The 22570-nt window shown below is 41.9% G+C and overlaps 1 protein-coding gene across 2 annotated transcripts in view; it reads left to right on the top strand.

The window, feature by feature from the left end:
• The window catches only part of Chi (LIM domain-binding protein 2 Chi), a 362970-nt gene that overhangs the window by 144250 nt on the left and 196150 nt on the right, over nt 1-22570 (top strand). The gene's annotated exons all lie outside the window — the stretch shown is intronic.

Here is a 22570-nt window from a genome sequence, read left to right as displayed (position 1 = left end):
CCCCAGACGCTTCACATGCCCTGATTCAATCCACTGACAGCACGTCAACCCCGGTATACCACATCGATCCAATTCACTCTATTCCTTGCCCGCCTTTCACCCTCCTGCATGTTCAGGCCCCAATCACACAAAATCTTTTTCACTCCATCTTTCCACCTCCAATTTGGTCTCCCACTTCTCCTCGTTCCCTCCACCTCCGACACATATATCCTCTTGGTCAATCTTTCCTCACTCATTCTCTCCATGTGCCCAAACCATTTCAAAACACCCTCTTCTGCTCTCTCAACCACACTCTTTTTATTTCCACACATCTCTCTTACCCTTACATTACTTACTCGATCAAACCACCTCACACCACACATTGTCCTCAAACATCTCATTTCCAGCACATCCACCCTCCTGCGCACAACTCTATCCGTAGCCCATGCCTCGCAACCATACAACATTGTTGGAACCACTATTCCTTCAAACATACCCATTTTTGCTTTCCAAGATAATGTTCTCGACTTCCACACATTCTTCAAGGCTCCCAGGATTTTCGCCCCCTCCCCCACCCTATGATTCACTTCCACTTCCATGGTTCCATCCGCTGCCAGATCCACTCCCAGATATCTAAAACACTTTACTTCCTCCAGTTTTTCTCCATTCAGACTTACCTAATAATTTGATAGTCCTTCTTGATAAGAAGTTGTGTTCATATCTTCATCTCTACCATTTCTCATTCTCAAATCTTGTGTAGACAGACACAAATCACAGTTTCATATCATCCTTCACAGATTATTCCACTACTCTTTTAAGTACAAAAGTATCATCAGTACCAGACTCAAAGAAATTGCAAACAAATTTTGTAAGGAAAGGGAATTTATGGACCATGATTTTGCTTCTTTTTTTTTAGGTGGTGCAAAAATTCTCAAAAAAAAAGTGTGTTGATCATTAATGGGTTTCAAAAATACTTATGGTAATGGTAAAGTTGATAGAGAGGCATTTTGGGACTTTGACTCTTATGGTGCAGTCTTGCGGTTCTCAGCTCATCTCATTTTCTGCACTCCCACTCATTCTGTACTTTTTGCTGAAGTACTCATGCTAAAATACTCTCATAATCATGTTCTTCATAGTACTATACTCCTAATCTTATTCATACCTACTCCCAAATACTTGTTTGAATACAAAACCTTTTTTCATACTTGATCGCCATTTCCTGTGTTAGTGAATTAGTGCTAGGACCAGACGAAGAAAGGCTACATCCATTCACATCCATTCTCTAGCTGTCATATGTAATACACCAAAACCACAGTTTCCCATCCACAACCAGGCCCCACAGACACATCCATGGTTTAACCCAAATGCTTCACATACCCTGGTTCAGTCCATTGATAGCATGCTGACCCCTGTATATCACATTGCTCCAGATCACTCCAATCCATGCCCACCTTTCACTATGCTGCATGTTCAGGCTCCAGTCACTGAGAATAATTTTCACTCCATCCTTCCATCTCCAGTTTGGTTTCCCTGTTCTCATTGTTTGCTCCACTTTGGACACACAAATCCTCTTTATCAACCTTTCCTCACTTGTTCTTTCCATATGTTCAAACCATTTGATCACATCTTCTACAGCTCTCTTGACCACACTCATTTCATTACCACACCTCTCTCTTACCCTTTCTTTACACACTTGATATGGCCACCTCATACCACATATTGTCCTAAAACATTTCATTTTCAACACATCCTCCCTCCTCCACATAGCCTTATATGTAACATGTGCCTTGCATCCATATGATGTTGTTGGGATTACTATACCTTCAAACATACCCATTTTTGCCCTCCTAAATAACAGTCTCTCTTATCACACATTCTTTAGCACTTCCAGAACCTTAACCACCTCACCCACTCTGTGACTCACTTCTGCTCCTATGGTTCCAGTTGCTGCTGCATCCATTCCCAGGTATCTAAAGCACTTAATTTCCCTCCAGTTTTTGCTATTCAAACCCATGCTCTGACTAACCTGTTCCTCTCCCATGTTAAACCTAATAACATTGTTCTTATTCACATGTACTCTCAACTTCCTTCTTTCACACATATCTCCAAACACATTCAGCAGTTTCTTATATGAATCTGCCATCAGTGCTATGTCATCAGCAAACAACAACTGACTTACTTCCAAGACCCTCTCTTCCCCCTGCAGACTGCATACTCGCCCCTCTCTCCAATACATTTGCATTTTCTTGCATACTTTTACAGAGACAAAAAACTACTAGTCAGAATGATTTTGTGGTTATGTGGGATAGAACGATACTCTAAAACCCTTTAACTCCCAGCCCTTTGTATCTGTAGTGCTTACTAAAAGGCCACTCCTTAAGGCCTGGAAAACACTTATTCAGATAAATACAAAATCCCACAAATGGTAAGAGGTACTCTGTATTGTATGATTCTGGAAAGATCATAGTTCTTAGATTATGCATCTGAAGAGTGACAACAATAATTCAATTTAATCATACACCAGTATACACTTGTGATACCAGTATACAAATGTGGCAAGATGAGAAATCATAGGACTTTGTTCCGCTTTAAGCAGCTTCTTGCATTTTCAAAACCAAGCCTCTGTACAGTAATATGTTGAGCATTGTGGAGACTTTCTTGGTCTCCCAGTTGATAGAAGTATTTTATTATTTTGTAAAGTCATCAGTTTTCATTTTTGTATTTTCTCCCACCTGGAGTCGTTTGCTTTGCAAGATGTAATGGATTTGAGGGGATAGAATAAAATTGATCAGAAAGGGTAGATACTTTCTAGGCTTTGAGTATGCTTTCAATATGTAAGCGCAAGCCTTAAGTGTGGCATTGGGACCATGTGATGAACCAGAGTTAGGCTGTATAGAAAATTTACGGATAATCAGATTTTAATGCTTTGGAAGAAAATGCATTTATTTATTCACTGTTCAAAATATATGCTTTTAGGGTGATGTGAGTGTACTGCATTTGATTAATTCAGCAAGCTGCTTATAAAGAGGATTTAATTTGTTCTGTCTAATTTGAGTCCCAGTTTTTTGGCATATATAAAGGATGTTTCATGACTTGTTTGTTAGGTTATGGTAGGTTAGTATGCTTTGTTCTGTTGAGCTGGGTGGGGTGCCTTTAGTTCCTTTATCATTTTGTAGAGGAAAACCAATGTCATTTTCTCCTCTGGCAGTTTTCCCCTGCCCTCTGTCTGAGTCTAAGAAAGGGTGCTTATTGTGATCGACATAAGGGATATGTTTCATTTTCCCGGATGTATGATGGTCCTCACAATACTTGTTTAGGCCAAATCAAAATTCTAATGATGATTTGCACAATTCTGAGGGTAAAATTTGCATCCTTCCCCAAATCCAGTTTAGACATTTTTATGGGGTGTTCAGATATACATTTCCCTGTGATGTACCAGTCTTGCCATGCATGCAAATTTCCTTTGCATAGTATCTACTGACTCGTTATATGTGAATTTCTTGATTTTCACCACATTGCATCTCTCTCTTTTCATGTAAATGGTCGTCAGAAAATTTCCAAAGCACTATTTTTTCCTTCTCCCCCTTATTCTGTATCTGAGTCAGTGTCTCTTTCTCTTTCTGCACTCAAATCTGTGCTTGAAATTTCCTGGTTTCATCTTTCTCTCTCTTCTACCATATCTGAATCAATGTCTTTGTCTCTTTTCTGTGCTTGAAGTTTTCAGGCCTCCACTATTACTGTCATTTTTCATAGTGGACTCTCCCTATCTTGACATGCCTAATCCAGTGTCCAAATTATTCCTTGACTCTCTCTGCAGCTGTGTCACAGCCTATGGAGCCTACTAAATCACTCTCCATCACAATACTTCACATTTTTGCAAGTTTGTCATGAGTTAAGAGTTTGAGTTATGTCCTGCGACTTTATGTTTGTCATGAGTGAGGGTAGTGCATTCACAAACTTTTCTCTATTAGCCTTAGATCTCCATGTAATATCTTTGAATGCATGGATAGATTAGTTTCTGCAGCACACAACCAAATTATACCATTTATTTGTAAAGCACTTCTGACCTATTTTAATCCTGTTACAGTGTACGTCTGTGGACTTGAAAAGAGATGTTTGTCTACAGGTTAAGCCAGCAGAGCCATTCTCAGTTATGTTATTTTTTTTTATTATATTTATGTTACCCTCATAGCACTTCAGCAATCTGTATTTTTTGAATGTCAATTTATTTCCCCTTTTACTTGTACTTAGTTTTTATATAGCAACAAACTAATTTGTTGCAGACCTGTTACCAGACTCATACTGTCTCCATATACATATTTTTTCTCTTGTCATATCTTATTCCTCTACTTTAAAGAAGGTTGTTATCTAGTCTTTTGGTCTTGCAAATGATGATTCTCAATTAATTTTTTCCAATGTTTATTTTCCTCTTCACTTTTATACATCCGCATTAATGCTCTTTTCATTCATTGTCTAGTTATCTCCCTCCTCTTCATGTATGTAACTTTTGTATAGCAACATACTATATTGTTGCTGTCTTCTCATATTCAGTTTGTCATTTTTGTGACCCTCTATGTATTCTTTCCCTTAAGTTCTTTACATTGGGTCAGGTATTTTTCATTTATCCTTTCTTACTCTATCAGTTATAATGTTTATACCCCCAGGCCACTGCAGGCCCTTACAGATGGAGTGTTTCTGTTAACTATATAACCACAGATTTATGGCTTTTGGTTCATAACCTATATCATTGTATATTTTCTATGGATCTTGGTTCACGCCTTCTATCATTGTATATTTTTTTCACCATACCTTTATTGTTTTTCTAGTCTTTTAGTACATATGTTTTCCCCTTGTATCAATTCCATTCAATATTTTCAGTGTATTAGTTACTCTTTTACTTCTCAATTCCCTTCCATTTTCCTTTCTCTTGGGGCTTTTAGGTGGGAGAAACTACATATCAGTATTGCTGTTCTGAGAAACAGGAAACAGACAAAGAATGGCCCATCCACTCATTATATTTTATTATTTTTTATTTTGCTTTGTCGCTGTCTCCCGCGTTAGCGAGGTAGCGCAAGGAAACACACGAAAGAATGGCCCAACCCACCACATACACATGTATATACATACACGTCCACACACGCCAATATACATACCTATACATCTCAACGTATACATATATATACACACACAGACATATACATATATACACATGTACATAATTCATACTGTCTGCCTTTATTCATTCCCATCGCCACCTCACCACACATGGAATAACAAACCCCCCCCCATGTGTGCGAGTAACATAAATATAGTAAAAAAAAAAAAATGACATTCACTCATATATATATAGAGAGAGATAAAGATGCTCTGTGGAAGGTACTAAGAATATATGGTGTGGGAGGCAAGTTGTTAGAAGCAGTGAAAAGTTTTTATTGAGGATGTAAGGCATGTGTACATATAGGAAGAGAGGAAAGTGATTGGTTCTCAGTGAATATACGTTTGCGACAGGGGTGTGTGATGTCCCCATGGTTGTTTAATTTGTTTATGGATGGGGTTGTTAGGGAGGTAATGGAAGAGTTTTGGAAAGAGGGGCAAGTATGCAGTCTGCTGTGGATGAGAGAGCTTGGGAGGTGAGTCAGTTTTTGTTCGCTGATGATACAGCGTTTTGGTAGCTGATTCATGTGAGTAACTGCAGAAGCTGCTGACTGAGTTTGTTAAAGTGTGAGAAACAAGAAAGTTAAGAGTAAATGTGAATAAGAGCAAGGTTATTAGGTACAGTAGGGTTGAGGGTCAAGTCAATTGGGAGGTAAGTGTGAATGGAGAAAAACTGGAGGAAGTGAAGTGTTTTAGATATCTGGGAGTGGATCTGGCAGCGGATGGAACCATGGAAGCAGAAGTGAATCATAGGGTGGGGGAGGGGGGCGAAAATTCTGGGAGCATTTAAGAATGTGTGGAAGTCAAGAACATTATCTCCGAAAGCAAAAATGGGTATGTTTAAAGGAATAGTGGTTCCACCAATGTTATGTGGTTGCGAGGTGTGGGCTATGTATAGAGCTGTGCGCAGAAGGTTGGATGTGCTGGAAATGAGGTGTTTGAGGACAGTATGTAGTGTGAGGTGGTTTGATCGAGTAAGTAATGTAAGGGTAAGAGAGATGTGTGGTAATAAAAAGAGTGTGGTTGAGAGAGCAGAAGAGGGTGTTTTGAAATGGTTTGGTCACATGGAAAGAATGAGTGAGGAAAGATTGACCAAGAGGATATATGTGTCGGAGGTGGAGGGAATGAGGAGAAGTGGGAGACCAAATTGGAGGTGGAAAGATGGAGTGAAAAACATTTTGAGTGATTGGGGCCTGAACATGCAGGAGGGTGAAAGGCAGGCAAGGAATGGAGTGAAGTGGAACGATGTGGTATACCGGGGTTGACGTGCTGTCAATGGATTGAACCAGGGCATGTGAAGCGTGTGGGGTAAACCATGGAAAGTTCTGTGGGGCCTGGATGTGGAAAGGGAGCTGTGGTTTTGGTGCATTATTACATGACAGCTAGAGCCTGAGTGTGAACAGCATGTCGACCCTGGTATACCACATTGATCTAATTCACTCTATTCCTTTATTCCTTGCACGCCTTTCACCCTCCTGCATGTTCAGGCCCTGATCACTCAAAATCTTTTTCACTCCATCTTTCCACCTCCAATTTGGTCTCCCACTTCTCCTCATTCCCTCCACCTCTAACACATATATCCTCTTGGTCAGTCCTTCCTCACTCATTCTCTCCATGTGACCAAACCATTTTAAAACACACTCTTCTGCTCTCTCAACCACACTCTTTTTATCACCACACATCTCTCTTACCCTTGCATTACTTACTTGATCAAACCACCTCACACCACATATTGTCCTCAAACACCTCATTTCCAGCACATCCACCCTCCTCTGCACAACTCTATCCATAGCCCATGCCTCGCAACCATACAACATTGTTGGAACCATTATTCCTTCCAACATACCCATTTTTGCTTTCCAAGATAATGTTCTCGACTTCCAAACATTCTTCAAGGCTCCCAGAATTTTCGCCCCCTCCCCCACCCCATGATTCACTTCCGCTTGCATGGTTCCATCCACTGCCAAATCCACTCCCAGATATCTAAAATACTTCACTTCCTCCAGTTTTTCTCCATTCAAACTTACCTCCCGATTGACTTGACCCTCAACCCAACTGTACCTAATAACCTTGCTCTTATTCACATTTACTCTTAACTTTCTTCTTTCACACACTTTACCAAACTCAGTCACCAGCTTCTGCAGTTTCTCACATGAATCAGCCACCAGCGCTATATCATCAGCAAACAACAGCTGACTCACTTCCCAAGCTCTCTCATCCACAACAGACTGCACACTTGCCCCTCTTTCCAAAACTCTTGCATTCACCTCCCTAGCAACCCCATCCATAAACAAATTAAACAACCATGGAGACATCACACACCCCTGTTGCAAACTTACATTCACTGAGAAGCAATCACTTTCCTCTCTTCCTACACGTACACATGCCTTACATCCTCGATAAAAACTTTTCAATGCTTTTAACAACTTGCCTCCCACACCATATATTCTTAATACCTTCCACAGAGCATGTCTATCAACTCTATCGTATGCCTTCTCCAGATATATATATATATATATATATATATATATATATATATGTATATATATTTTTTTTTTTTTTTTTTTTTTATACTTTGTCGCTGTCTCCCGCGTTTGCGAGGTAGCGCAAGGAAACAGACGAAAGAAATGGCCCAACCCCCCCCCCATACACATGTACATACACACATCCACACACGCAAATATACATACCTACACAGCTTTCCATGGTTTACCCCAGACGCTTCACATGCCTTGATTCAATCCACTGACAGCACGTTCCCTCCACCTCCGACACATATATCCTCTTGGTCAATCTTTCCTCACTCATTCTCTCCATGTGCCCAAACCATTTCAAAACACCCTCTTCTGCTCTCTCAACCACGCTCTTTTTATTTCCACACATCTCTCTTACCCTTACGTTACTTACTCGATCAAACCACCTCACACCACACATTGTCCTCAAACATCTCATTTCCAGCACATCCATCCTCCTGCGCACAACTCTATCCATAGTCCACGCCTCGCAACCATACAACATTGTTGGAACCACTATTCCTTCAAACATACCCATTTTTGCTCTCCGAGATAATGTTCTCGACTTCCACACATTCTTCAAGGCTCCCAGAATTTTCACCCCCTCCCCCACCCTATGATCCACTTCCGCTTCCATGGTTCCATCCGCTGCCAGATCCACTCCCAGATATCTAAAACACTTCACTTCCTCCAGTTTTTCTCCATTCAAACTCACCTCCCAATTGACTTGACCCTCAACCCTACTGTACCTAATAACCTTGCTCTTATTCACATTTACTCTTAATTTCTTCTTTCACACACATTACCAAACTCAGTCACCAGCTTCTGTGGTTTCTCACATGAATCAGCCGCCAGCGCTGTATCATCAGCAAACAACAACTGACTCACTTCCCAAGCTCTCTCATCCCCAACAGACTTCATACTTGCCCCTCTTTCCAAAACTCTTGCATTCACCTCCCTAACAACCCCATCCATAAACAAATTAAACAACCATGGAGACATCACACACCCCTGCCGCAAACCTACATTCACTGAGAAGCAATCACTTTCCTCTCTTCCTACACGTACACATGCCTTACATCCTCGATAAAAACTTTTCACTGCTTCTAACAACTTGCCTCCCACACCATATATTCTTAATACCTTCCACAGAGCATCTCTATCAACTCTATCATATGCCTTCTCCAGATCCATAAATACTACATACAAATCCATTTGCTTCTCTAAGTATTTCTCACATACATTCTTCAAAGCAAACACCTGATCCACACATCCTCTACCACTTCTGAAACCACACTGCTCTTCCCCAATCTGATGCTCTGTACATGCCTTCACCCTCTCAATCAATACCCTCCCATATAATTTGCCAGGAATACTCAACAAACTTATACCTCTGTAATTTGAGCACTCACTCTTATCCCCTTTGCCTTTGTACAATGGCACTATGCACGCATTCTGCCAATCCTCAGGCACCTCACCATGAGTCATACATACATTAAATAACCTTACCAACCAGTCAACAATACAGTCACCCCCTTTTTTAATAAATTCCACTGCAGTACCATCCAAACCTGCTGCCTTGCCGGCTTTCATCTTCCGCAAAGCTTTTACTACCTCTTCTCTGTTTACCAAATCATTTTCCATAACCCTCGCACTTTGCACACCACCTCGACCAAAACACCCTATATCTGCCACTCTATCATCAAACACATTCAACAAACCTTCAAAATACTCACTCCATCTCCTTCTCACATCACCACTACTTGTTATTACCTCCCCATTTGCGCCCTTCACTGAAGTTCCCATTTGCTCCCTTGTCTTACGCACTTTGTTTACCTCCTTCCAGAACATCTTTTTATTCTCCCTAAAATTTAATGATACTCTCTCACCCCAACTCTCATTTGCCCTTTTTTTCACCTCTTGCACCTTTCTCTTGACCTCCTGTCTCTTTCTTTTATACGTCTCCCACTCAATTGCATTTTTTCCCTGCAAAAATCGTCCAAAAGCCTCTCTCTTCTCTTTCACTAATACTCTTACTTCTTCATCCCACCACTCACTACCCTTTCTAATCAACCCACCTCCCACTCTTCTCATACCACAAGCATCTTTTGCGCAATCCATCACTGATTCCCTAAATACATCCCATTCCTCCCCCACTCTCCTTACTTCCATTGTTCTCCCCTTTTTCCATTCTGTACTCAGTCTCTCCTGGTACTTCCTCACACAAGTCTCCTTCCCAAGCTCACTTACTCTCACCACCCTCTTCACCCCAACATTCACTCTTCTTTTCTGAAAACCCATACAAATCTTCACCTTAGCCTCCACAAGATAATGATCAGACATCCCTCCAGTTATACCTCTCAGCACATTAACATCCAAAAGTCTCTCTTTCGCGCACCTGTCAATTAACACGTAATCCAATAACGCTCTCTGGCCATCTCTCCTACTTACATAAGTATACTTATGTATATCTCGCTTTTTAAACCAGGTATTCCCAATCATCAGTCCTTTTTCAGCACATAGATCTACAAGCTCTTCACCATTTCCATTTACAACACTGAACACCCCATGTATACCAATTATTCCCTCAACTGCCACATTACTCACCTTTGCATATATATATATATATATATATATATATATATATATATGTCTCCATGGTTGTTTAATTTGTTTATGGATGGGGTTGTTAGGGAGGTAAATGCAAGAGTTTTGGAAAGAGGGGCAAGTATGAAGTCTGTTGGGGATGAGAGAGCTTGGGAAGTGAGTCAGTTGTTGTTCGCTGATGATACAGCGCTGGTGGCTGATTCATGTGAGAAACTGCAGAAGCTGGTGACTGAGTTTGGTAAAGTGTGTGGAAGAAGAAAGTTAAGAGTAAATGTGAATAAGAGCAAGGTTATTAGGTACAGTAGGGTTGAGGGTCAAGTCAATTGGGAGGTGAGTTTGAATGGAGAAAAACTGGAGGAAGTGAAGTGTTTTAGATATCTGGCAGTGGCTGGAACCATGGAAGCGGAAGTGGATCATAGGGTGGGGGAGGGGGCGAAAATTCTGGGGGCCTTGAAGAATGTGTGGAAGTCGAGAACATTATCTCGGAAAGCAAAAATGGGTATGTTTGAAGGAATAGTGGTTCCAACAATGTTGTATGGTTGCGAGGCGTGGGCTATGGATAGAGTTGTGCGCAGGAGGATGGATGTGCTGGAAATGAGATGTTTGAGGACAATGTGTGGTGTGAGGTGGTTTGATCGAGTGAGTAACGTAAGGGTAAGAGAGATGTGTGGAAATAAAAAGAGCGTGGTTGAGAGAGCAGAAGAGGGTGTTTTGAAGTGGTTTGGGCACATGGAGAGAATGAGTGAGGAAAGATTGACCAAGAGGATATATGTGTCGGAGGTGGAGGGAACGAGGAGAAGAGGGAGACCAAATTGGAGGTGGAAAGATGGAGTGAAAAAGATTTTGTGTGATCGGGGCCTGAACATGCAGGAGGGTGAAAGGAGGACAAGGAATAGAGTGAATTGGAGCGATGTGGTATACCGGGGTTGACGTGCTGTCAGTGGATTGAATCAAGGCATGTGAAGCGTCTGGGGTAAACCATGGAAAGCTGTGTAGGTATGTATATTTGCGTGTGTGGACGTATGTATATACATGTGTATGGGGGGGGGTTGGGCCATTTCTTTCGTCTGTTTCCTTGCGCTACCTCGCAAACGCGGGAGACAGCGACAAAGTATAATAAAAAAAATAAATATATATATATATATATATATATATATATATATATATATATATATATATATATATATATTTTCTTTTTTTTTTGCTTTGTCGCTGTCTCCCACGTTTGCGAGGTAGCGCAAGGAAACAGACGAAAGAAATGGCCCAACCCACCCCCATACACATGTATATACATATGTCCACACATGCAAATATACATACCTACACAGCTTTGCATGGTTTGCCGCAGACGCTTCACATGCCCTGATTCAATCCACTGACAGCACTTCAACCCTGGTATACCACATCGACCCAATTCACTCTATTCCTTGCCCTCCATTCACCCTCCTGCATGTTCAGGCCCCGATCACACAAAATCTTTTTCACTCCATCTTTCCACCTCCAATTTGGTCTTCCACTTCTCCTCGTTCCCTCCACCTCCGACACATATATCCTCTTGGTCAATCTTTCCTCACTCATTCTCTCCATGTGCCCAAACAATTTCAAAACACCCTCTTCTGCTCTCTCAACCACGCTCTTTTTATTTCCACACATCTCTACTACCCTTACGTTACTTACTCGATCAAACCACCTCACACCAGACATTGTCCTCAAACATCTCTTTTCCAGCACATCCATCCTCCTGCGCACAATTCTATCCATAGCCCATGCCTCGCAACCATACAACATTGTTGGAACCACTATTCCTTCAAACATACCCATTTTTGCTTTCCGAGATAATGTTCTCGACTTCCACACATTCTTCAAGGCTCCCAGAATTTTCGCCCCCTCCCCCACCCTATGATCCATTTCCGCTTCCATGGTTCCATCCGCTGCCAGATCCACTCCCAGATATCTAAAACACTTCACTTCCTCCAGTTTTTCTCCATTCAAACTCACCTCCCAATTGACTTGACCCTCAACCCTACTGTACCTAATAACCTTGCTCTTATTCACATTTACTCTTAACTTTCTTCTTTCACACACTTTACCAAACTCAGTCACCAGCTTCTGCAGTTTCTCACATGAATCAGCCACCAGCGCTGTATCATCAGCGAACAACAACTGACTCACTTCCCAAGCTCTCTCATCCCCAACAGACTTCATACTTGCCCCTCTTTCCAAAACTCTTGCATTCACCTCCCTAACAACCCCATCCATAAACAAATTAAACAACCATGGAGACATCACACACCCCTGCCGCAAACCTACATTCACTGAGAACCAATCACTTTCCTCTCTTCCTACACGTACACATACCTTCCATCCTCGATAAAAACTTTTCACTGCTTCTAACAACTTGCCTCCCACACCATATATTCTTAATACCTTCCACAGAGCATCTCTATCAACTCTATCATATGCCTTCTCCAGATCCATAAATGCTACATACAAATCCATTTGCTTTTCTAAGAATTTCTCACATACATTCTTCAAAGCAAACACCTGATCCACACATCCTCTACCACTTCTGAAACCACACTGCTCTTCCCCAATCTGATGCTCTGTACATGCCTTCACCCTCTCAGTCAAATCCCTCCCATATAATTTACCAGGAATACTCAACAAACTTATACATCTGTAATATATATATATATATATATATATATATATATATATATATATATATATATAGAAGCAGTGAAAAGTTTTTATCGAGGATGTAAGGCATGTGTACGTGTAGGAAGAGAGGAAAGTGATTTGTTCTCAGTGAATGTAGGTTTGCGGCAGGGGTGTGTGATGTCTCCATGGTTGTTTAATTTGTTTATGGATGGGGTTGTTAGGGAGGTAAATGCAAGAGTTTTGGAAAGAGGGGCAAGTATGAAGTCTGTTGGGGATGAGAGAGCTTGGGAAGTGAGTCAGTTGTTGTTCGCTGATGATACAGCACTGGTGGCTGATTCATGTGAGAAACTGCAGAAACTGGTGACTGAGTTTGGTAAAGTGTGTGGAAGAAGAAAGTTAAGAGTAAATGTGAATAAGAGCAAGGTTATTAGGTACAGTAGGGTTGAGGGTCAAGTCAATTGGGAGGTGAGTTTGAATGGAGAAAAACTGGAGGAAGTGAAGTGTTTTAGATATCTGGGAGTGGATCTGGCAGCGGATGGAACCATGGAAGCGGAAGTGGATCATAGGGTGGGGGAGGGGGCGAAAATTCTGGGGGCCTTGAAGAATGTGTGGAAGTCGAGAACATTATCTCGGAAAGCAAAAATGGGTATGTTTGAAGGAATAGTGGTTCCAACAATGTTGTATGGTTGCGAGGCGTGGGCTATGGATAGAGTTGTGCGCAGGAGGATGGATGTGCTGGAAATGAGATGTTTGAGGACAATGTGTGGTGTGAGGTGGTTTGATCGAGTGAGTAACGTAAGGGTAAGAGAGATGTGTGGAAATAAAAAGAGCGTGGTTGAGAGAGCAGAAGAGGGTGTTTTGAAGTGGTTTGGGCACATGGAGAGGATGAGTGAGGAAAGATTGACCAAGAGGATATATGTGTCGGAGGTGGAGGGAGCAAGGAGAAGAGGGAGACCAAATTGGAGGTGGAAAGATGGAGTGAAAAAGATTTTGTGTGATCGGGGCCTGAACATGCAGGAGGGTGAAAGGAGGGCAAGGAATAGAGTGAATTGGAGCGATGTGGTATACCGGGGTTGACGTGCTGTCAGTGGATTGAATCAAGGCATGTGAATCGTCTGGGGTAAACCATGGAAAGCTGTGTAGGTATGTATATTTGCGTGTGTGGACGTATGTATATACATGTGTATGGGGGGGGCTGGGCCATTTCTTTCGTCTGTTTCCTTGCGCTACCTCGCAAACGCGGGAGACAGCGACAAAGTATAAAAAAAAAAGAAAAAAATATATATATGTATATATATATATATATATATTTTATTTATTTATATATATATATATATTTTTTTTTCAAACTATTTGCCATTTCCCGCGTTAGCGAGGTAACGTTAAGAACAGAGGACTGGGCCATTGAGGGAATATCCTCACCTGGCCCCCTTCTCTGTTCCTTCTTTTGGAAAATTAAAAAAAAAAAAATTGAGAGAGGAAGATTTCCAGCCCCCCGCTCCCTCCCCTTTTAGTCGCCTTCTACGACACGCAGGGAATACGTGGGAAGTATTCTTTCTCCCCTATCCCCAGGGATAATATATATATATATATATATATATATATATATATATATATATATATATATATTTTTTTTTTCTTTTTTTTTTTGCTATGTCGCTGTCTCCCGCGTTTGCGAGGTAGCGCAAGGAAACAGACGAAAGAAATGGCCCAACCCACCCCCATACACATCCCTTGATTCAATCCACTGACAGCACGTCAACCCCGGTATACCACATCGCTCCAATTCACTCTATTCTTTGCCCTCCTTTCACCCTCCTGCATGTTCAGGCCCCGATCACACAAAATCTTTTTTACTCCATCTTTCCACCTCCAATTTGGTCTCCCTCTTCTCCTCGTTCCCTCCACCTCCGACACATATATCCTCTTGGTCAATCTTTCCTCACTCATTCTCTCCATGTGCCCAAACCATTTCAAAACACCCTCTTCTGCTCTCTCAACCACGCTCTTTTTATTTCCACACATCTCTCTTACCCTTACGTTACTTACTCGATCAAACCACCTCACACCACACATTGTCCTCAAACATCTCATTTCCAGCACACCCATCCTCCTGCGCACAACTCTATCCATAGCCCACGCCTCGCAACCATACAACATTGTTGGAACCACTATTCCTTCAAACATACCCATTTTTGCTTTCCGAGATAATGTTCTCAACTTCCACACATTCTTCAAGGCTCCCAGAATTTTCGCCCCCTCCCCCACCCTATGATCCACTTCCGCTTCCATGTTTCCATCCGCTGCCAGATCCACTCCCAGATATCTAAAACACTTCACTTCCTCCAGTTTTTCTCCATTCAAACTCACCTCCCAATTGAATTGACCCTCAACCCTACTGTACCTAATAACCTTGCCATTGTACAAAGGCAAAGGGGAATAAGAGTGAGTGCTCAAATTACAGAGGTATAAGTTTGTTGAGTATTCCTGGCAAATTATATGGGAGGGTATTGATTGAGAGGATGAAGGCATGTACAGAGCATCAGATTGGGGAAGAGCAGTGTGGTTTCAGAAGTGGTAGAGGATGTGTGGATCAGGTGTTTGCTTTGAAGAATGTGTGTGAGAAATACTTAGAAAAGCAAATGGATTTGTATGTAGCATTTATGGATCTGGAGAAGGCATATGATAGAGTTGATAGAGATGCTCTGTGGAAGGTATTAAGAATATATGGTGTGGGGGGCAAGTTGTTAGAAGCAGTGAAAAGTTTTTATCGAGGATGTAAGGCATGTGTACGTGTAGGAAGAGAGGAAAGTGATTGGTTCTCAGTGAATGTAGGTTTGCGGCAGGGGTGTGTGATGTCTCCATGGTTGTTTAATTTGTTTATGGATGGGGTTGTTAGGGAGGTGAATGCAAGAGTTTTGGAAAGAGGGGCAAGTATGAACTCTGTTGGGGATGAGGGAGCTTGGGAAGTGAGTCGGTTGTTGTTGGCTGATGATATAGCACTGGTGGCTGATTCATGTGAGAAACTGCAGAAGCTGGTGACTGAGTTTGGTAAAGTGTGTGAAAGAAGAAAGTTAAGAATAAATGTGAATATATATATATATATTATTTTTTTTTTATTATACTTTGTCGCTGTCTCTCGCGTTTGCGAGGTAGCGCAAGGAAACAGATGAAAGAAATGGCCCAACCCCCCCCCATACACATGTATATACATACGTCCACACACGCAAATATACATACCTACACAGCTTTCCATGGTTTACCCCAGACGCTTCACATGCCTTGATTCAATCCACTGACAGCACGTCAACCCCGGTATACCACATCGCTCCAATTCACTCTATTCCTTGCCCTCCTTTCACCCTCCTGCATGTTCAGGCCCCGATCACACAAAATCTTTTTCACTCCATCTTTCCACCTCCAATTTGGTCTCCCTCTTCTCCTTGCTCCCTCCACCTCCGACACATATATCCTCTTGGTCAATCTTTCCTCACTCATCCTCTCCATGTGCCCAAACCACTTCAAAACACCCTCTTCTGCTCTCTCAACCACGCTCTTTTTATTTCCACACATCTCTCTTACCCTTACGTTACTCACTCGATCAAACCACCTCACACCACACATTGTCCTCAAACATCTCATTTCCAGCACATCCATCCTCCTGCGCACAACTCTATCCATAGCCCACGCCTCGCAACCATACAACATTGTTGGAACCACTATTCCTTCAAACATACCCATTTTTGCTTTCCGAGATAATGTTCTCGACTTCCACACATTCTTCAAGGCTCCCAGAATTTTCGCCCCCTCCCCCACCCTATGATCCACTTCCGCTTCCATAGTTCCATCCGCTGCCAGATCCACTCCCAGATATCTAAAACACATCACTTCCTCCAGTTTTTCTCCATTCAAACTCACCTCCCAATTGACTTGACCCTCAACCCTACTGTACCTAATAACCTTGCTCTTATTCACATTTACTCTTAACTTTCTTCTACCACACACTTTACCAAACTCAGTCACCAGCTTCTGCAGTTTCTCACATGAATCAGCCACCAGCGCTGTATCATCAGCGAACAACAACTGACTCACTTCCCAAGCTCTCTCATCCCCAACAGACTTCATACTTGCCCCTCTTTCCAAAACTCTTGCATTTACCTCCCTAACAACCCCATCCATAAACAAATTAAACAACCATGGAGACATCACACACCCCTGCCGCAAACCTACATTCACTGAGAAGCAGTCACTTTCCTCTCTTCCTACACGTACACATGCCTTACATCCTCGATAAAAACTTTTCACTGCTTCTAACAACTTTCCTCCCACACCATATATTCTTAATACCTTCCACAGAGCATCTCTATCAACTCTATCATATGCCTTCTCCAGATCCATAAATGCTACATACAAATCCATTTGCTTTTCTAAGTATTTCTCACATACATTCTTCAAAGCAAACGCCTGATCCACACATCCTCTACCACTTCTGAAACCACACTGCTCTTCCCCAATCTGATGCTCTGTACATGCCTTCACCCTCTCAATCAATACCCTCCCACATAATTTACCAGGAATACTCAATAAACTTACTTATACATCTGTAATTTGAGCACTCACTCTTATCCCCTTTGCCTTTGTACAATGGCACTATACATGCATTCCGCCAATCCTCAGGCACCTCACCATGAGTCATACATACATTAAATAACCTTACCAACCAGTCAACAATACAGTCTCCCCCTTTTTTAATAAATTCCACTGCAATACCATCCAAACCTGCTGCCTTGCCGGCTTTCATATTCCGCAAAGCTTTCACTACCTCTTCTCTATTTACCAAATCATTTTCCCTAACCCTCTCACTTTGCACACCACCTCGACCAAAACACCCTATATCTGCCACTCTATCATCAAACACATTCAACAAACCTTCAAAATACTCACTCCATCTCCTTCTCACATCACCACTACTTGTTATATATATATATATATATATATATATATATATATATATATATATATATATATATATATATATATATATAGGTTTGCGGCAGGGGTGTGTGATGTCTCCATGGTTGTTTAATTTGTTTATGAATGGGGTTGTTAGGGAGGTGAATGCAAGAGTTTTGGAAAGAGGGGCAAGTATGAAGTCTGTTGGGGATGAGAGAGATTGGGAAGTGGGTCAGTTGTTGTTCACTGATGATACAGCGCTGGTGGCTGATTCATGTGAGAAACTGCAGAAGCTGGTGACTGAGTTTGGTAAAGTGTGTGAAAGAAGAAAGTTAAGAGTAAATGTGAATAAGAGCAAGGTTATTAGGTACAGTAGGGTTGAGGGTCAAGTCAATTGGGAGGTAAGTTTGAATGGAGAAAAACTGGAGGAAGTAAAGTGTTTTAGATATCTGGGAGTGGATCTGGCAGCGGATGGAACCATGGAAGCGGAAGTGGATCTTAGGGTGGGGGAGGGGGCGAAAATTCTGGGAGCCTTGAAGAATGTGTTTAAGTCGAGAACATTATCTCGGAAGGCAAAAATGGGTATGTTTGAAGGAATATTGGTTCCAACAATATTGTATGGTTGCGAGGCGTGGGCTATGGATAGAGTTGTGCGCAGGTGGTTGGATGTGCTGGAAATGAGATGTTTGAGGACAATGTGTGGTGTGAGGTGGTTTGATCGAGTAAGTAACGTAAGGGTAAGGGAGATGTGTGGAAATAAAAAGAGCGTGGTTAAGAGAGCAGAAGAGGGTGTTTTGAAATGGTTTGGGCACATGGAGAGAATGAGTGAGGAAAGATTGACCAAGAGGATATATGTGTCAGAGGTGGAGGGAACGAGAAGTGGGAGACCAAATTGGAGGTGGAAAGATGGTGTGAAAAAGATTTTGTATGATCGGGGCCTGAACATGCAGGAGGGTGAAAGGCACGCAAGGAATAGAGTGAATTGGATCGATGTGGTATACCGGGGTTGACGTGCTGTCAGTGGATTGAATCAGGGCATGTGAAGCGTCTGGGGTAAACCATCGAAAGCTGTGTAGGTATGTATATTTGCGTGTGTGGACGTATGTATATACATGTGTATGGGGGTGGGTTGGGCCATTTCTTTCGTCTGTTTCCTTGCACTACCTCGCAAACGCGGGAGACAGCGACAAAGCACAAAAAAAAAAAATATATATATATATGGATTTGTATGTAGCATTTATGGGTCTGGAGAAGGCATATGATAGAGTTGATAGAGATGCTCTGTGGAAGGTATTAAGAATATATGGTGTGGGAGGCAAGTTGTTAGAAGCAGTGAAAAGTTTTTATCGAGGATGTAAGGCATGTGTACGTGTAGGAAGAGAGGAAAGTGATTGGTTCTCAGTGAATGTAGGTTTGCGGAAGGGATGTGTGATGTCTCCATGGTTGTTTAATTTGTTTATGGATGGGGTTGTTAGGGAGGTGAATGCAAGAGTTTTGGAAAGAGGGGCAAGTATGAAGTCTGTTGGGGATGAGAGAGCTTGGGAAGTGAGTCAGTTGTTGTTCGCTGATGATACAGTGCTGGTGGCTGATTCATGTGAGAAACTGCAGAAGCTGGTGACTGAGTTTGGTAAAGTGTGTGAAAGAAGAAAGTTAGGAATAAATGTGAATAAGAGCAAGGTTATTAGGTACAGTAGGGTTGAGGGTCAAGTCAATTGGGAGGTAAGTTTGAATGGAGAAAAACTGGAGGAAGTAAAGTGTTTTAGATATCTGGGAGTGGATCTGGCAGCAGATGGAACCATGGAAGCGGAAGTGGATCATAGGGTGGGGGAGGGGGCGAAAATCCTGGGAGCCTTGTAAAATGTGTGGAAGTCGAGAACATTATCTCGGAAAGCAAAAATGGGTATGTTTGAAGGAATAGTGGTTCCAACAATGTTGTATGGTTTCGAGGCGTGGGCTATGGATAGAGTTGTGCACAGGAGGGTGGATGTGCTGGAAATGAGATGTTTGAGGACAATGTGTGGTGTGAGGTGGTTTGATCGAGTAAGTAACGTAAGGGTAAGAAAGATGTGTGGAAATAAAAAGAGCGTGGTTGAGAGAGCAGAAGAGGGTGTTTTGAAATGGTTTGGGCACATGGAGAGAATGAGTGAGGAAAGATTGACCAAGAGGATATATGTGTCGGAGGTGGAGGGAATGAGGAGAAGTGGGAGACCAAATTGGAGGTGGAAAGATGGAGTGAAAAATATTTTTCAGTGATCGGGGCCTGAACATGCAGGAGGGTGAAAGGAGGGCAAGGAATAGAGTGAATTGGATCGATGTGGTATACCGGGGTTGACGTGCTGTCAGTGGATTGAATCAGGACTTGTGAAGCGTTTGGGTAAACCATGGAAAGCTGTGTAGGTATGGATATTTGCGTGTGTGGACGTGTATGTATATACATGTGTATGGGGGTGGGTTGGGCCATTTCTTTCGTCTGTTTCCTTGCGCTGCCCCGCAAACGTGGGAGACAGCGACAAAGCAAAAAAAAAATATATATATATATATATATATATATATATATATATATATATATATATATATATATATATATATATATATATATATATATATCTTTCTTTCTTTCATACTATTCACCATTTCCCGCGTCAGCGAGGTAGTGTTAAGAACAGAGGACTGGGCCTCTGAGGAAACATCCTCATCTCGCCCCCTTCTCAGTTCCTTCCTTTGGAAAAAAAGAAAAAAAAAAAAAGAACAGAAAAGTGATTGGCTCTCAGTGATGTCTCCCTGGTTGTTTGATTTGTTTATGGATGTCGTTGTTAGGGAGGTGAATGCAAGAGTTTTGTAAAGAGGGGCAAGTATGCAGTCCATTGTGGATGAGAGAGCTTGGGAAGTGAGTCAGTTGTTGTTCGCTGATGATACAGCACTGATGGCTGATTCATGTGAGAAACTGCAGAAGCTGGTGACTGAGTTTGGTAAAGTGTGTGAAAGAAGAAAGTTAAGAGTAAATGTGAATAAGAGCAAGGTTATTAGGTACAGTAGGGTTGAGGGTCAAGTCAATTGGGAGGTAAGTTTGAATGGAGAAAAACTGGAGGAAGTAAAGTGTTTCAGATATCTGGGAGTGGATCTGGCAGCGGATGGAACCATGGAAGAGGAAGTGAATCATAGGGTGGGGGAGGGGGCGAAAATTCTGGGAGCCTTGAAGAATGTTTAGAAGTCGAGAACATTATCTCCGAAAGCAAAAATGGGTATGTTTGAAGGATTAATGCTTCCAACGATGTTGTATGGCTGCGAGACGTGGGCTATGGATAGAGTTGTGCGCAGGAGGGTGGATGTGCTGGAAATGAGATGTTTGAGGACAATATGTGGTGTGAGGTGGTTTGATCGAGTAAGTAATGTGAGGGTAAGAGAGATGTCTGGAAATAAAAAGAGTGTGGTTGAGAGAGCAGAAGAGGGTGTTTTTAAATGTATTGGTCGCATGGAGAGAATGAGTGAGGAAAGATTGACCAAGAGGATATATGTGTCGGAGGTGGAGGGAACGAGGAGAAGTGGGAGACCAAATTGGAGGTGGAAAGATGGAGTGAAAAAGATTTTTCAGTGATCGGGGCCTGAACATGCAGGAGGGTGAAAGGCTGCAAGGAATAGAGTGAATTGGGACGATGTGGTATACTGGGGTCGATGTGCTGTCAATGGATTGCACCAGGGCATGTGAAGCATCTGGGGTAAACCATGGAAAGTTGTGTGGGGCCTGGATGTGGAAAGGGAGCTGTGGTTTTGGTGCATTATTACATGACAGCTAGAGACTGAGTATGAACAAATGTGGCCTTTGTTGTCTTTTGCCAGCACTACCTCGCACGCATGAGGGGGAAGGGGTTGTTATTCCATGTGTGGCGAGGTGGCGATGTTAATAAATAAAGTCAGACATTGTGAATTATGTTTTTTTTTTATATTTTTATTTTGCTTTGTCGCTGTCTCCCGCGTTTGCGAGGTAGCGCAAGGAAACAGACGAAAGAAATGGCCACACCCACCCCCATACACATGTATATACACACACGTCCACACACACAAATATACATACCTATACATCTCAATGTACACATATATATACACACACAGACACATACATATATACCCATGCACACAATTCACACTGTGAATATATGTATATATGTATATGTCTGTGTGTGTGTATATATATATATATATATATATATATATATATATATATATATATATATATATATATATATGTGTGTACATTGAGATGTATAGGTATGTATATTTGCGTGTGTGGACGTGTATGTATATACATTTTTTATGTGGGTGGGTTGGGCCATTCATTCGTCTGTTTCCTTGTGCTACCTCGCTAACGCGGGAGACAGCGACAAAGCAAAATAGATATATGTATGTGTGTGTGTGTATGGGCTATTCTTCGTCTGTTTCCTGTTGTTACCTTGCTGAGGCGAGAAACAGCAACTTGGTATAATGATAAAATAAAAAATATTTATATACCCCAGAGTGATTTGCAGATGAGCATACATAAGAAATCTTCTCTTTACCCACAGAATATATTTCCAAAGGATGTTATGCATTAAGACAGTACATCAAAGTTTTAGCTACTATTAAAACTCAGTGGTGGTGTGGTTGATAGCTTTTCTAACCTCTGCTCCACTGGCCCAGATATGATCCCTGGCATGGGCTGGGAGAGC

This window comes from Panulirus ornatus, chromosome 2 (genome assembly GCF_036320965.1).
Source record: "Panulirus ornatus isolate Po-2019 chromosome 2, ASM3632096v1, whole genome shotgun sequence".
NCBI classification, from domain to species: domain Eukaryota; kingdom Metazoa; phylum Arthropoda; class Malacostraca; order Decapoda; family Palinuridae; genus Panulirus; species Panulirus ornatus.
The sequence above is the reverse complement of the archived record's forward strand: the minus strand, read 5'-3'. Positions and strand labels throughout refer to the sequence as shown.